This window comes from Carcharhinus amblyrhynchos, unplaced genomic scaffold (assembly GCF_965287045.1).
Source record: "Carcharhinus amblyrhynchos unplaced genomic scaffold, sCarAmb.v2.hapA scaffold_55, whole genome shotgun sequence".
Taxonomy (NCBI): domain Eukaryota; kingdom Metazoa; phylum Chordata; class Chondrichthyes; order Carcharhiniformes; family Carcharhinidae; genus Carcharhinus; species Carcharhinus amblyrhynchos.
Genome location: NW_027649796.1, coordinates 1592571 through 1607066, shown reverse-complemented (window position 1 = coordinate 1607066; position 14496 = coordinate 1592571). Strand labels below are relative to the sequence as shown.

General features: G+C 42.7%; 1 non-coding gene across 1 annotated transcript; it reads right to left on the bottom strand.

Annotated features, from left to right (window-relative positions):
* Positions 1–761: 761 nt before the first annotated feature.
* Positions 762–953, bottom strand: LOC145337661 (U2 spliceosomal RNA). Its single transcript, XR_013885385.1, has one exon. It is a non-coding gene; the product is annotated as a U2 spliceosomal RNA (small nuclear RNA).
* Positions 954–14496: the final 13543 nt, after the last annotated feature.

Sequence of the window (14496 nt, the reverse complement as noted above, 5' to 3'; positions counted from 1 at the left end):
TTGAAAATCAGTTGGCTCCACTCAGGCCAGCAGTTGTAGACTCAGGGCCTATTAACACTCAAGAGCAGTCGAACGGCACTCAACTGCCACTGCAAATAAATAGGTATTTGGTGATGGAAAACTGGCCTTGATAAGATTACTACACCTTGATATTATTTATTTTCATGGATATTAAAATAGTTTAAAAGTCAGTGAACAGACGCTGATATCTGCACTGGCTTTTTATGAGAACATCGTTCAGGTTTTCTCACTCTGCATATTCTTCCTTCATTCATTTATCTAATTCCATTGAAGGATGTCGGGGTCTGTGCTGAACCGCTGCTCAAACTATTCCCTTCCAGTTTAACGCACTGTTTGATCTAACAATTCAATCCTGATGGTACCACAAGTAACCCGCTGTGTGTTACTGAATGGGTATCTGTTTCCTAACCACACAATCCTTCAGAATATGAAAAGTACTTTCTTTCCTTTAATAGGATTTATTACCATTTTAATGAATGAAATTCACAGGATCTTACAGAGAAAGAATTATCAGTTGAAGTAAATCAACAAATGGGAGCAGCATATTAATTTAAATGCTGATTTAGTCTCAGAAATATAACCAGTTGAACTAGCTGATCAGCAGCTCAGTCCCTTCATCTCAGGTATTTCTTTAAATCCAATTCAATCAAATCAAGTCCAATTCAGAGTCTCAACAGGTTGAGACATTCCCGATCTAAGCTGACAAGACAGGGCTCTCACCTTCTGTCTTCGACTGATCTACATGATCCAAGCTGATTGGAGTAGGCATTGCATCTCCTCCAAGGCTCGATCTCATTTGCATCTTCGCCAAAAAGCCGAGATGCTGCTTTTGAAAATTGCTTCAAATGAAGCTAAAATGTAACCTAATGACTTCAGCCAAGTACAGTATGTTGATACTACACTTGATCTTAGCCAAAAGGCCAAGAAGAGATGTGAAGTATTAACCTAATAATTATAGCACAGCTCCACCTGGAGCCATTGTGGATGGCTGGAAAGGAATTCAAAGCTGAACACACTGAGCTCCAACTAACCTCATTATAGTGGCTTGTGAAAACTAATTCAAACTGAATCCAACAGTTACTGATTTCTGTATCAAGGATCAGTCTCAGTATGACCGTCTGTTGTTAATGTCCTACTCAATTCAGACCTCTCACTTTTAAACCTAAAGTGCATTATCTGACATTGTGCCCCAAGAAGCTCCTTCCACAATCTTGTCACTCTGTCCATGGAGACCCTGTGCTCCCTGTCCCTGGTTAATGTCATCACTCTTATTCAAAACGAGACGGATAGCGGAGAATAGAAACAAGTTGAGCTCTGAGGGTCCCAGTGTTGAATAAACTGTTTCTCAGTTGCCGTCTGAGATCACCATTGGATAATAGCTACAACCGCAAAGATTGGATTCACTGCAGGAAGCTCACAGTTAGATAATAGCTACAGCTACAAAGGATGGATTCACTGCAGGAAGCTCACAGTTAGATAATAGCTACAGCTGCAAAGGATGGATTCACTGCAGGGAGCTCACTGTTAGATAATAGCTACAGCACAAAGGATGGATTCACTGCAGGGAGCTCACAGTTAGATAATACCTACAGCACAAAGGATGGATTCACTGTAGCGAGCTCACAGTTAGATAATAGGTACAGCCGCAAAGGATGGATTCACTGTAGGGAGCTCACAGTTAGATAATAGCTACAGTCGCAAAGGATGGATTCACTGTAGGGAGCTCACAGTTAGATAACAGCTACAGTCGCAAAGGATGGATTCACTGCAGGGAGCTCACAGTTAGATAATAGCTACAGCTGCAAAGGATGGATTCACGGCAGGGAGCTCACAGTTAGATAACAGCTACAGCTGCAAAGGATGGATTCACTGCAGGGAGCTCACAGTTAGATAACAGCTACAGCTGCAAAGGATGGATTCACTGTAGGGAGCTCACAGTTAGATAATAGCTACAGTCGCAAAGGATGGATTCACTGTAGGGAGCTCACAGTTAGATAACAGCTACAGTCGCAAAGGATGGATTCACTGTAGGGAGCTCACAGTTAGATAATAGCTACAGTCGCAAAGGATGGATTCACTGCAGGGAGCTCACAGTTAGATAACAGCTACAGTCGCAAAGGATGGATTCACTGCAGGGAGCTCACAGTTAGATAATAGCTACAGCTGCAAAGGATGGATTCACTGCAGGGAGCTCACAGTTAGATAACAGCTACGGTCGCAAAGGATGGATTCACTGCAGGGAGCTCACAGTTAGATAATAGCTACAGCACAAAGGACGGATTCACTGCGGAGAGCTCACAGTTAGATAATAGCTACAGCACAAAGGATGGATTCACTGCCGGGAGCTCACAGTTAGATAATAGCTACAGCACAAAGGATGGATTCACTGCCGGGAGCTCACAGTTAGATAATAGCTACAGCACAAAGGATGGATTCACTGCAGGGAGCTGACAGTTAGATAATAGCTACAGCATAAAGGATGGATTCACTGCAGGGAGCTCACAGTTAGATAATAGCTACAGCACAAAGGATGGATTCACTGCAGGGAGCTCACAGTTAGATAATAACTACAGCCACAAAGGATGGATTCACTGCAGGGAGCTCACAGTTAGATAATAGCTACAGCATAAAGGATGGATTCACTGCAGGGAGCTCACAGTTAGATAATAACTACAGCACAAAGGATGGATTCACTGCAGGGAGCTCACAGTTAGATAATAACTACAGCACAAAGGATGGATTCACTGCGGGGAGCTCACAGTTGGATAATAGTTACAGCTGCAAAGGATGGATTCACTGCTGGGAGAGGAGGAAAGTAATCTCCTTGAGAGGCAACACATTTAAGTGGAAGGAAGAAAGAGATACTTCACAATCAATTCAGAAACTACATTCCTCAATCACACTGGGTCACTGTGCATATCCTGCCTTTGTTAATTTACTGCAGCTAATTCCTGGTTATCTCAGTAGAAATCACACCGATCATCTGAGCTGGCCCTGTTTATAATACCTGTGTCTGAGTTTCACCCTCTGGTAAAAGCTGTTATGAGATCTTTTAGAGTTTCTATTTACAGGAGACAGAAACCAATTGAACCAGTTTGACAAGTCTACACCCAATTCACTTGGAAACAAAGTTTCAGGCTGGTTCGAAAGTTTATCATTTCCAATTCGGTAAATGCAATGAATTTCTTTCTGTAACATTGCAAAAAGTCACAGGGTTCATCTGATATTTTGAGCGTGTGTTTATTACCCGAGTATTGGTTGGAGCAGGGAGATGCAGACTGTGCAGCTAAACTCTGTATATTGAGGGCATCAGAGGTCCTAAAATTAATTCCCTGTAATTTCGAAAATTGAAACCTTCTCCAAAAGATACAGTAAATGTTGCGGTAAAACCCATATCGAGGAAGGTCCAGAGCCCATCCCGGTCTGAACTGGGATGTGGGAGCGCTCCGATTCATCTCATTCCATCCCTCTGTAAAATGATGATCTGGAACAGAAGTGATCTGATTCTGGGAGCCTCACTGTTAAAGAGATCACCTTCATCACTGCTCCAGTTCAGTCACTGTATAAAATCACTTTGAAAGGGAACAACTGCAACATCCCTGTAACATAATCTGACTGAGAAAATGCTTTAAAATAAAGAAATATATAAGTACAGGAGCAGACAAATCTTCATAGCGAGGGGGATTGAATATAAAAGTAGGGAGGTCTTGCTGCAGCTGTATAGGGCATTGGTGAGGCCGCAGCTGGAATATTGTGTGCAGTTTTGGTCGCCGCACTTACGCAAGGATATTTTGGCCTTGGAGGGAGTGAAGAGGAGGTTTACTAGGCTGATACCGGAGTTGAGGGGGTTGAGCTACGACGAGAGGCTGAATAAACTGGGCTTGTACCCATTGGAGTTTAGAAGAATGAGGGGAGATCTCATTGAGACATGATGAATGGGATGGATAGGATAGAGGTGGAGAGGCTCTTCCTGCTCAGAAAGGTCAGTAGGACTAGGGGGCACAGCCTCAAGATAAAGGGGGGAGCGGTTTAGAACGGAGTTGAGGAGGAACTTCTTCACTCAAAGGGTGGTGAATCTCTGGAATTCTCTGCCCGTTGAAGTGGTGGAGGCTGCCTCGCTAAATATTTTTAAGACACGGGTTGATAGGTTTTTGATAGGCGAGGGGATTAAGGGTTATGGGGAGAGGGCGGGAGTGTGGAACTGAGACACAACAGATCAGCCATGATCTTATTGAATGGCGGGGCAGGCTCGAGGGGCTAGATGGCCTACTCCTGCTCCTATTTCTTATGTTCTTATGTTCTTACCTTGACCTGCTGATTCTTTGTTTCCACATCAAGTCTGCTAGTTTTGTCTTTGTAAACTCATTGCTACCAGGTGTGATGTTGTTCCTGGTTTTCTTTCAGCAATTCATAGTTCAGTAATTGGATCTGATCTTTGTAATTTGAGATTTGTATCACATCTTGATGAGTTGAATGGCCTCCTGCTGTGCTAGAACGACCCTGCCTCTGCCTCGGTCCTCCAACTGGAAGTTGCTATTTCAAAAATATGTCATTGAGCCAGTTTAAAAACTCTTCGAACTATGAACAAAGTTAGTTAATAACAATTTGTAATTAATTGTTGTCACACAGTGAGTTCAATAGGAGTCATAGAGGTTTACAGCATGGAAACAGGCCCTTCGGCCCAACTTGTCCATGCTGCCTTTTTTTAAACCCCTAAACTAATCCCAATTGCCTGCATTTGGCTATATCCCTCTTTACCCATCATACCCATGTAACTGTCTAAATGCTTTTTAAAAGACAAAATTGTACCCACTTCTACTACTACCTCTGGCAACTTGTTCCAGACACGCACCACCCTCTGTGTGGAAAAAAATGCCCCTCTGGACACTTTGTATCTCTCCCCTCTCACCTTAAACCTATGCCGTCGAGTTTTAGACTCCCCTACCTTTGGGAAAAGATATTGACTATCTGGCTGATCGGTGCCCCTCATTATTTTATAGATCTGTATAAGATCAACCCTCAACCTCCTACGCTCCAGAGAAAAATGTTCCAGTCTATCCAGCCGCTCCTTATAACTCAATCCATCAAGTCCCGGTAGCATCCTAGTAAATCTTTTCTGCACTCTTTCTACTCTAATAATATCCTTTCTATAATAGGGTGACCAGAATTGCACACAGTATTTCAAGTGTGGTCTTACTAATGTCTTGTACAACTTCAACAAGACATTCTAACTCCTATATTCAATGTTCTGACCAATGAAACCAAGCATGCTGAATGCCTTCTTCACCACTCTGTCCACCTGTGATTCCACTTTCAAGGAGCATGAACATGTACCTCTAGATCTCTTTGTTCTGTAACTCTCCCCAACACCCTACCATTCACTGAGTAAGTCCTGCCCTGGTTCAATCTACCAAAATGCATCGCTTCACATTTGTCTAAATTAAACTCTATTTGCCATTCGTCAGCCCACTGGCTCAATTGATCAAGATCTTGTTGCAATTGGAGACAACTTTCTTCACTGTCCACTATGCCACCAATCTTAGTGTCATCTGCAAATGTCCTAACCATGCCTCTTATATTCTCATCCAAATCATTAATATAAATGACAAATAACAGTGGGCCCAGCACTAATCCCTGAGGCACACCACTGGTCACAGACCTCCAGTTTGAAAAACACTTCTCGACAACCACCCTCTGGCTTCTATCAAGAAGCCAATTTTGTATACATTTAGATACCTCACCCTGAATCCCATGAAATTTAACCTTATGCAACAACCTACCATGTGGTACCTTGTCAAAGGCTTTGCTAAAGTCCATGTAGACAACATCAACTGCACTGCCCCCATCTACCTTCTTGGTTCCCCCTTCAAAAAAGTCAATCAAATTTGTGAGACATGATTTTCCACTCACAAAGCCATGCTAACTGTCCCAAATCAGTACTTGCATCTCTAAATGCCTGTAGATCCTGTCTCTCAAAATACCTTCCAACAATTTACCCATCACAGATGTGAGGCTCCATTGATTTTCTCATGTTCAGATTTTCAAAATAAGAGTAAGTGTCCAGATGTTTCAATGCAGGATCTGGTAACTTAAAAGGTGAACACATTAACCACTTAACTGTTGAATGGAAGTGTGGTTGCACAGAAAGAAATTTATTTCCCCATGCTCACTCATATTACAAAACTGGATCTTATTCACTCCAGCTGCTTGTCAACCATGCATCCTGCGCTCACTGACCGACATTCGGATTCAGTCCAGAATTGCCTTGATTTTAAAATTCCTATTCCCATATTCAATTTTCTGAATGATTTCAGCCCTTCCAATATCTTTAACATTCTACAACGCTGTAACCATCCAAAGTTTCAGCGTTCTTTCAATTCTGCTTCCCTCATTTCTTTCATCCCTCCATTGTCAGCCGTACCTTCATCTGCCTGGGTCAAATCGCTAGAACTTACTCCCTTCTCTCCCATAAAAATCTTTTAAAAATCTGCCTCTTTTATCATGCTTCTACTGTCGTGTCCAGTAAGACAATAAACTTGCCTGATTTTGCTCGAGTAAATGTCTTTGGAATATTTTATAGCATCAAAGGAGCTGTAAGAATACAAATTGCTTTTGTTGAAATCAAAGCAAAATACTGTGGATGCTGGAATCTGAAGCAAAGGGTGGCACGGGTGGTCCAGTGGTTAGCACTGGTGACTCTCAGTGCTAGGGACCCGGGTTTGATTCCCGGCTTGGATCACTGTGTGTGGACTTTGCAAGTTCAACCCATGTTTACCTGGGTTTCCTCCGTTGCTCCGGTTTCCTCCCACAATCCGAAAGACATGCTGCTTAGGTGCATTGCCAATGCTAAATTCTCCCTCAGTATAACCCAAACAGGCACCGGAGTGTGTCAACATGGTGATTTTCACAGTAACTTCATTGCAGTGTTAATGTAAACCTACTTGTGACACTAGTGAGTAAACTTAAACAGAAAATGCTGGAAAATCTCAGCAGGTCTGACAGCATCTGTCAAATAGAGCCAACGACCCTTAGTAAAGCTGACCATGGTGCTTGTGAGCATTCCCATGGTGAAATGGCGCTAGTGGCGACAGGCTCTGAACTTTTGAACAAGACAAACACATTGCTGCTCTCTCCTCAATTTGGATATCAAGTCCTGACCACTAAAAATAACTTCTTTCATAACTCAGCTTTCCTATGGAAACCTGACTTATAATATTTTATGGTATGTCTGGCTCCCATGAGAAATGAAATCCTAGAATGAGGCCCAAAAGTCATTGTTAGTGACAGATTATCCACTAATTAAGTAAATTTCCTTCCACATAGGTGTTGGGCTGATTTTGAAAATTATTTCTGGAGATTCTTTTTATTTGTGTGCATAGTTCATTCCTGTTCTATTCAAGGTCCTGGTGCCACAGCTATCAGCTTCTCTTTCCCATTGGACATTATGTGAGAAACTACAGCTTCCATCCCATAAGCTGATGCTTTACACATCAGTTGCAAGGGTAAATTCTCATTAAAGTATATCAGGACTTCTGACTTTACTAGTACCTCTCACACAGATCCACCCATTTCTATTTCCATTTCCTGTTATGACACAAAATGTTGTGTAAAGGTTTGAGAATAGTTGCTAGATTAGTGACAAACCTTTCATGAATAATCCTTTAATACACCCAAAGGAGAACTAAGATGATCGTTGTTGAGGTACAAGTACCTGAGACTTTTGAAGACAATTTGTGTAGTATTTTTGCATCTACAGAAGATTGGAAATCTTCTGTATTTATCTTTCCATATTCTTAATCCAACATCTTCTAATCTCTGGAGTGTGACATCGAGATTGTGGAGATGTTCTTCCTCATTCTTTCCAGTATCTTAGATATGACCTATGAAATACTGGACTCATTCTAATCTACTTAGAATATGACCATGGCACATTGAAACAACACAGGTACAAACGTGATGCTAAATGGAAGTCGTGTATACCTGAATAGCCCTTGGTATGTCACAATAGTCAAATATTGTTGTGAATCTGGATCACATTCATCTGGAGATAAGCATGACTAAGATCAATTTGACTGAAGTGTTGCCTTTAGCCAAATCAGTGAATAAATCCACCTCTCCATCATACAGCATCTGTTAGCTCTGGGATCAGGCATTTCCCAAGAGTTATCATTCACTCTCCACATCAGCTGTGACACAGACAGCTGCCCAGTAAAATCCAAAGAGTCCCACTGATCTCCACAACCTGGTTACAGGTGGGATCCTGTTCACTGAGACTCCAAACTGGGAAATCCCTTTGGTTGAAGATTTACACCCAGTGCAGGATGAAACCAGACTAATTCTCTTGGCAGAGAATATTCTCAAGTGAAATGTGGAATTTGGTGATCAATGGTGAATTAAATGATCCTTCACTTGGTTTCCAACAGCTTGGCAGGATTGTACTATGTAAAAGTTTATGTTTGATGTTTTTGATTTGATGGAATTTTGATATTAAGCTCTTGTATTTTATGAATTATATCTCTGCATTTATATGTTATAAGTGGATTGATTCTTCTGGACAATGGCACTCTCCATGAGATGAGCGCCCTGACTGAATACATTTACCAAATTTCTCATTGCATCAGCAGTTGACCAATGAACACTGTGGGAGGTGAAAATAGTTACCACTCTTCTACTAATATTAACATCAATGTATAACACTGTCATTCATAAAGGTATCATCAAATAAGGTCATATGGTTTGAACTCAAGAACAAGAAAGAGAGTATAACATTTAGCCCAGGCAGCCAAAAGGAAGTCAAAGCGTAAATATGTAGTGAAATTGCTAAGAAAAATGTATTCCAGAGGCAGCTCAATATAGCATTTGCGCAATTGGGACCAAAGGTTATGGGGAAAATGCAAGATTAGGCTATTGAGTCGGGTGATCAGCCATGATCGTAGTGATGGTGGAATTGGCTCAAAGGGCTAAATGGCCTCCTCCTGCTCCTATCTTCTATATTTCTATCCATAGAACATAGCACAGGAAACATGACGCCAAATTAAACTAATCCCTTCTGCCTGTCCTTGGTCCATATACCTCTCTTTGCATATTCATGTGCTTACCAAAAAGCCTATTAAATTCCCCTATTGTACCACCCCTGGCAACACGTTCCAGACACCTACCACCACCACCCCTGGCAACATGTTCCAGACACCTACCACCACCACCCCTGGCAACACGTTCCAGACACCTACCACCACCACCCCTGGCAACACGTTCCAGACACCTACCACCACCACCCCTGGCAACACGTTCCAGACACCTACCACCACCACCCCTGGCAACACGTTCCAGACACCTACCACCACCACCCCTGGCAACACGTTCCAGACACCTACCACCACCACCCCTGGCAACACGTTCCAGACACCTACCACCACCACCCCTGGCAATGCATTCCAGACATCTACAACTCTGAGTAAAAAACATGCCTTTCACATGTCTGTTGAAGCATGCCCCCTATTAGTAGACATTGTAACTCTCGGTAGAAAATTCTGACTGTCGACCCTATGACCATTTTATAGATTCCGGCCAGGCCTCCCCTCAGCCTCTGCCGCTGCAGAGAAAAGAACCCTTAGTTTGTTCATCCTCTCCTTACAGCTCATATCCCCTAATCTAGGCAGCATTCTGGTAAACCTCTTCTGCACTGTCTCCAAAGCCTCCACACCTTTCCTGTAACGTGGCAACCAGAATTGAATGCAAAATCGAATTGCAGCCTAACCAAAGTTTTATAAAACTGCAACATGACATCCTAACCCTTAAAATCAATGCCCCAGCCAATAAAGGCAAGCACTCCATACATTTTCTTGACCACCCTATCTACTTGTGTAGTCACTTTCAGGGAGCTATGGACTTGAACCCCAAGATCCCTCCGTATATCCCTGCCATTAACTGTATACTTACCCTTAACATTTGACCTCCTGAAGTGGAGCACTTCACACTTGCCTGGATTAAACTCCAACTGCCATTTCTCCACAAATATCTGCAACTAATCTATATTTAAATATATATTTATATATATATATATAATCTATATATGGATTTTAGTAAGGCGTTCGATAAGGTTCACCATGGTAGGCTTCTGCAGAAAATGCAGATGTATGGGATTGTGGGTAATCTAGGAAGTTGGATCAGGAATTGGCTATCAGATAGGAGACAGAGGGTGGTGGTGGATGGTAAATATTCATCATGGAGTTCGGTTACGAGTGGTGTGCCTCAGGGATCTGTTTTGGGGCCACTGTTGTTTGTAATTTTTATTAATGATCTGGATGAGGGTATAGTTGGGTGGATTAGTAAATTTGCTGATGACACCAAAGTTGGAGGTGTGGTAGATTGTGAGGAAGGGTGTCATAGTCTGCAGGGAGACTTAGATAGGTTGCAGAGCTGGGCCGAGAGGTGGCGGATGGAATTTAATGCGGAGAAGTGTGAGGTAATTCACTTTGGTAGGAGCAACAGATGTGTCGAGTATAGGGCTAACGGGAGGACTTTGAATAGTGTGGATGAACAGAGGGATCTAGGTGTGTGTGTACATAGATCCCTGAAAGTTGGGAATCAAGTAGATAAGGTTGTTAAGAAGGCGTACGGTGTCTTGGCGTTTATTGGTAGGGGGATTGAATTTAGGAGTCGCAGTGTAATGTTGCAACTGTACACTACTCTAGTGCGGCCGCACTTGGAGTACTGTGTGCAGTTCTGGTCCCCGCATTACAAGAAGGATGTGGAGGCGTTGGAGAGGGTGCAGAGGAGGTTTACTAGGATGTTGCCTGGTATGGTGGGGAGGTCCTATGAGGAGAGACTGAGGGATTTAGGGTTGTTTTCGTTGGAAAGAAGGCGGCTAAGAGGGGATCTTATTGAAACATATAAGATGATTAGAGGTTTAGATAGGGTGGATAGTGATAGCCTTTTTCCTCGGATGGAGAAAGCTAGCACGAGGGGGCATGGGTTTAAATTAAGGGGGGGTAGCTACAGGACGGATGTCAGGGGTAGGTTCTTTACCCAGCGGGTGGTGAGCTATTGGAATGCCCTGCCTGCTGCAGTTGTAAATGCGTCTAGTTTGGGGGCGTTTAAGAGATCTCTGGATAGGTTTATGGACGAAAAGGGATTGGTATAGGCTAGTGGGTCATTGTTTTTGTAACTGGTCGGCGCAACATCGTGGGCCGAAGGGCCTGTTCTGCGCTGTAATGTTCTATGTTCTATGTTCTATATCCCGCTGTATCCTTTGACAGTCTTCTATACTGTCCACAACTCCACTTATCTGGAGTTGTCTGCAAATTTACTAACTCACCCATGTTATCATCCAAGTCATTTATGTATATCCCAAAGAAATAGGTCCAAGTGCAGATCCCTGTGGAACATAACACGGACCTTGAACCAGAAAAAAGAAACACCTTCTACCACAACCCTCTGACTTCTTTGCGCAAGTCAATTCGGAATCCAAGTGGCCAAGTCACCGTGGATCCTTTGCATCTTAATCTTCTGGATGAACCTACCATGAGGGACATTGTCAAAAGCCATGTAGACAACATCCACGACTCTACCATCATCACCCCTCAAAAAAAAACGATCAAGTTAGTAAGACATGACCTGCCCCACACACGTCCATGCTGGCATTCTGGAACAGGCCATGCCTTTCCAAGTACAGTAACAAAATGACAGCGATCAAAGTGGATTTCAACTGTCCCAAAATTAACTGAGATGTATTGAGCGCAATGAGGTTAGGGGACAAAGAGCAATTAAAATGTATTTGTCCAACAATACACCCTGTACATTAGGTTTGTAAAAAGTATATTACAATACTACTCAAAGCTGACAGCAGACAAAGTGCAAAACAAATAAGTTTCTTCCAGTTCGATATGTTATTCACTCCATTCACAATCACAGTTAACATTTAGCGTGAACATATGTCAAACATGTAACCTGAGGGTTTATTTTGTGCCTTTGTTCTCTCACTGAGAGGTCTTAAAAAGCAGCCTTTTCCCTTTATGGTAGCTGCCCCAGATTTTACTGAGGATCCCAGTACGTTGTTCTGAACCTGGGAATGTGTCAGTCTGCAATTACAGAGGTGGAATTAAAAAGGAACTTGGAAAAGCAAAGAAAGGGCAAAAAAAAAAGAAGTCAGTAAAAAAAAAGCCAAAAGATATTTTATAAAGACAAAGATGCGAACAGATAACTAAGAAAAGAGTGCCAAGGATTAAAACAAAATGGTAACTTGTGAATGGAGAGAGATGAAATGCGCATGGTTCTTAATGATCCATGTGTCTGCTTTCACAAAACAGGGAAGCAAAGCAGACCTCTCAGTTAAAGATGAGGGTTGTGAAATATTGAATGTGTTAAACTTAGGGAGAGATGAAGTGTTGAGATAGTCACATCTTTGAAAGTGAATAAATCACCAGATCAGGATGAAATGCATCCCAGGCTGCCAAGATGAGTAAGGGGATAAAAAGAAGAAGCTTTAACCATCACTTTCCAACTCTTTGGCTATGGTGTGATGTCAGATTGGAGAATTGCTAATCTTGTAGTTATTTAAAAAGCAGCAAGGGCAGGTGGCAGTTACATAAATAGGGGTGGTTGTATGGACTCGAGATTACAGAGATTGAGATTGTTAGACGCTAGAGGTAGTTCCACGATAGGGAATGCTGTAGAGCCTGGTGGAGATGATAGAGATCGGGTGGGTTGTAGTCCTATCTCAGGCCTATCTACAAATGAGAGTAGCATCAGAGTCACAACCACCCCTAACGACAGTCACACAGATAAGAACAAGGAGCAGCAGTCGGCCATCAGGTCCCTCGAGCTTGCTCCACCATTCAATAAGATTGTGGCTGATCTTTTTGTGGACTCAGCTCCACTTAATTAGGCCTGGTACATGGGCCTTAATGATCCATGTGTCTGCTTTCACAAAACAGGGAAGCGAAGCAGTTGTGCTTTAAGCGGCTTCCCTTTGGCATCATGTCAGCTCAGAGTCTGTTCGGGATGGCCATGGACCAAATCCTGAATGAAATGACAGGAGTCCAGTGTTACTTGGACAATATCTCAGTCACAGATTCAATTATTTTATGAAAATTTTGAGAATACTTTAAACAGTCTGCAGGAGCACGACCTGCAAGTTAAGAGAGAAATGTGAGTTCTTCATTGAATACCTGGGTCATGAAATTGAAGACGATGGATTGCACAAGGCCTCAGATGGAGGCCATCATAAAGGCCTCAAGACCAGACAATGTGCTCCAATTAGTGATTTTTGGCAAGCTCATTCCAGATCTGGCAGCAGCATTGAAATTGATGCTCCGGTTGCTGGCGAATGGACAGCTATGGAAGTGGACACAAAAAATGAGAGGCCTCCCTGGAGGTAAGGAAGGCGTTGAAGAGATTGGAAATGTCAGTTCACTGTAACCTAAAGTTGCCACTGCAGCGTGCATGTGACACCTCGCCTATGGGATTGGGGCTGTCCTGTCTCACATCACGCCAAACAAGGAGGAAAGATCCACAGTATTCACTTCTAGATCATTAACAAAAACTGAGGAAAATTATGCTCAGGAAAAGGAAGGCTTAGGTATTGCCTTTGTCAAGAAATTAAAAGCTCTGCCATGATTAGATTAGACATTGGCTCAATGGAAGAAACCAGCAAGCGGTAGCGAAGGATTGCTTCTCTGACTGGAGGCCTGTGACTAGTGGTGTGCCACAGGGATCAGTGCTGGGTCCATTGTTATTTATCATCTATACAAATGATCTGGATAATAATGTGGTAAAGTGGATCAGCACATTTGCTGATGATACAAAGATTGGAGGTGTAGTGGACAGTGAGGAAGGTTTTCAAAGCTTGCAGAAGGATTTGGACCAAATAGAAAAATGGGCTGAAAAATGGCAGATGGAGTTTAATGCAATGCAGACAAGTGTGAGCTATTTTCCCTCAATGTGGATGGCCATAAAACATTAGATAAGGGTCACGGGTAGAGGGGGGTCTGGTGGTGTTAAGATGGTGGCGCGGGCTCGTTGGGCCGAAGGGCCTGTTTCCCAGGCTGTTTTTGTTCTTTGTTGTTCTTATTTCACTTTGAAAGGACAAACCAAGGTATAACATACAAGACAAATGGTAGGACACTGAGGAGTGCAGTAGAACAGAGGGATCTGGGGATACAGAATACACGGAATTCTCTAAAAATGGTGTCACAGGTAGATAGGGTCGTAAAGAGTGCTTTTGGTTCATTGGCCTTTATGAATCAAAGTATTGAGTATAAGAGTTGGAATGGTTGAATAGGTTAGGACTTTATTCCCTGGAGTGTAGAAGAATGAGGGAAGATTTGATAGAGGTGTATAAAATGATGATAGAGTGAATGAAAGCAGGCTTTTTCCACTGAGGGTAGGGGAGAAAAAAAACCAGAGGGCATGGGCTAAGGGTGAAGGGGGAAAAGTTTAAAGGAATATTGGCGGTCGGGGGGGTGGGTGCTTCTT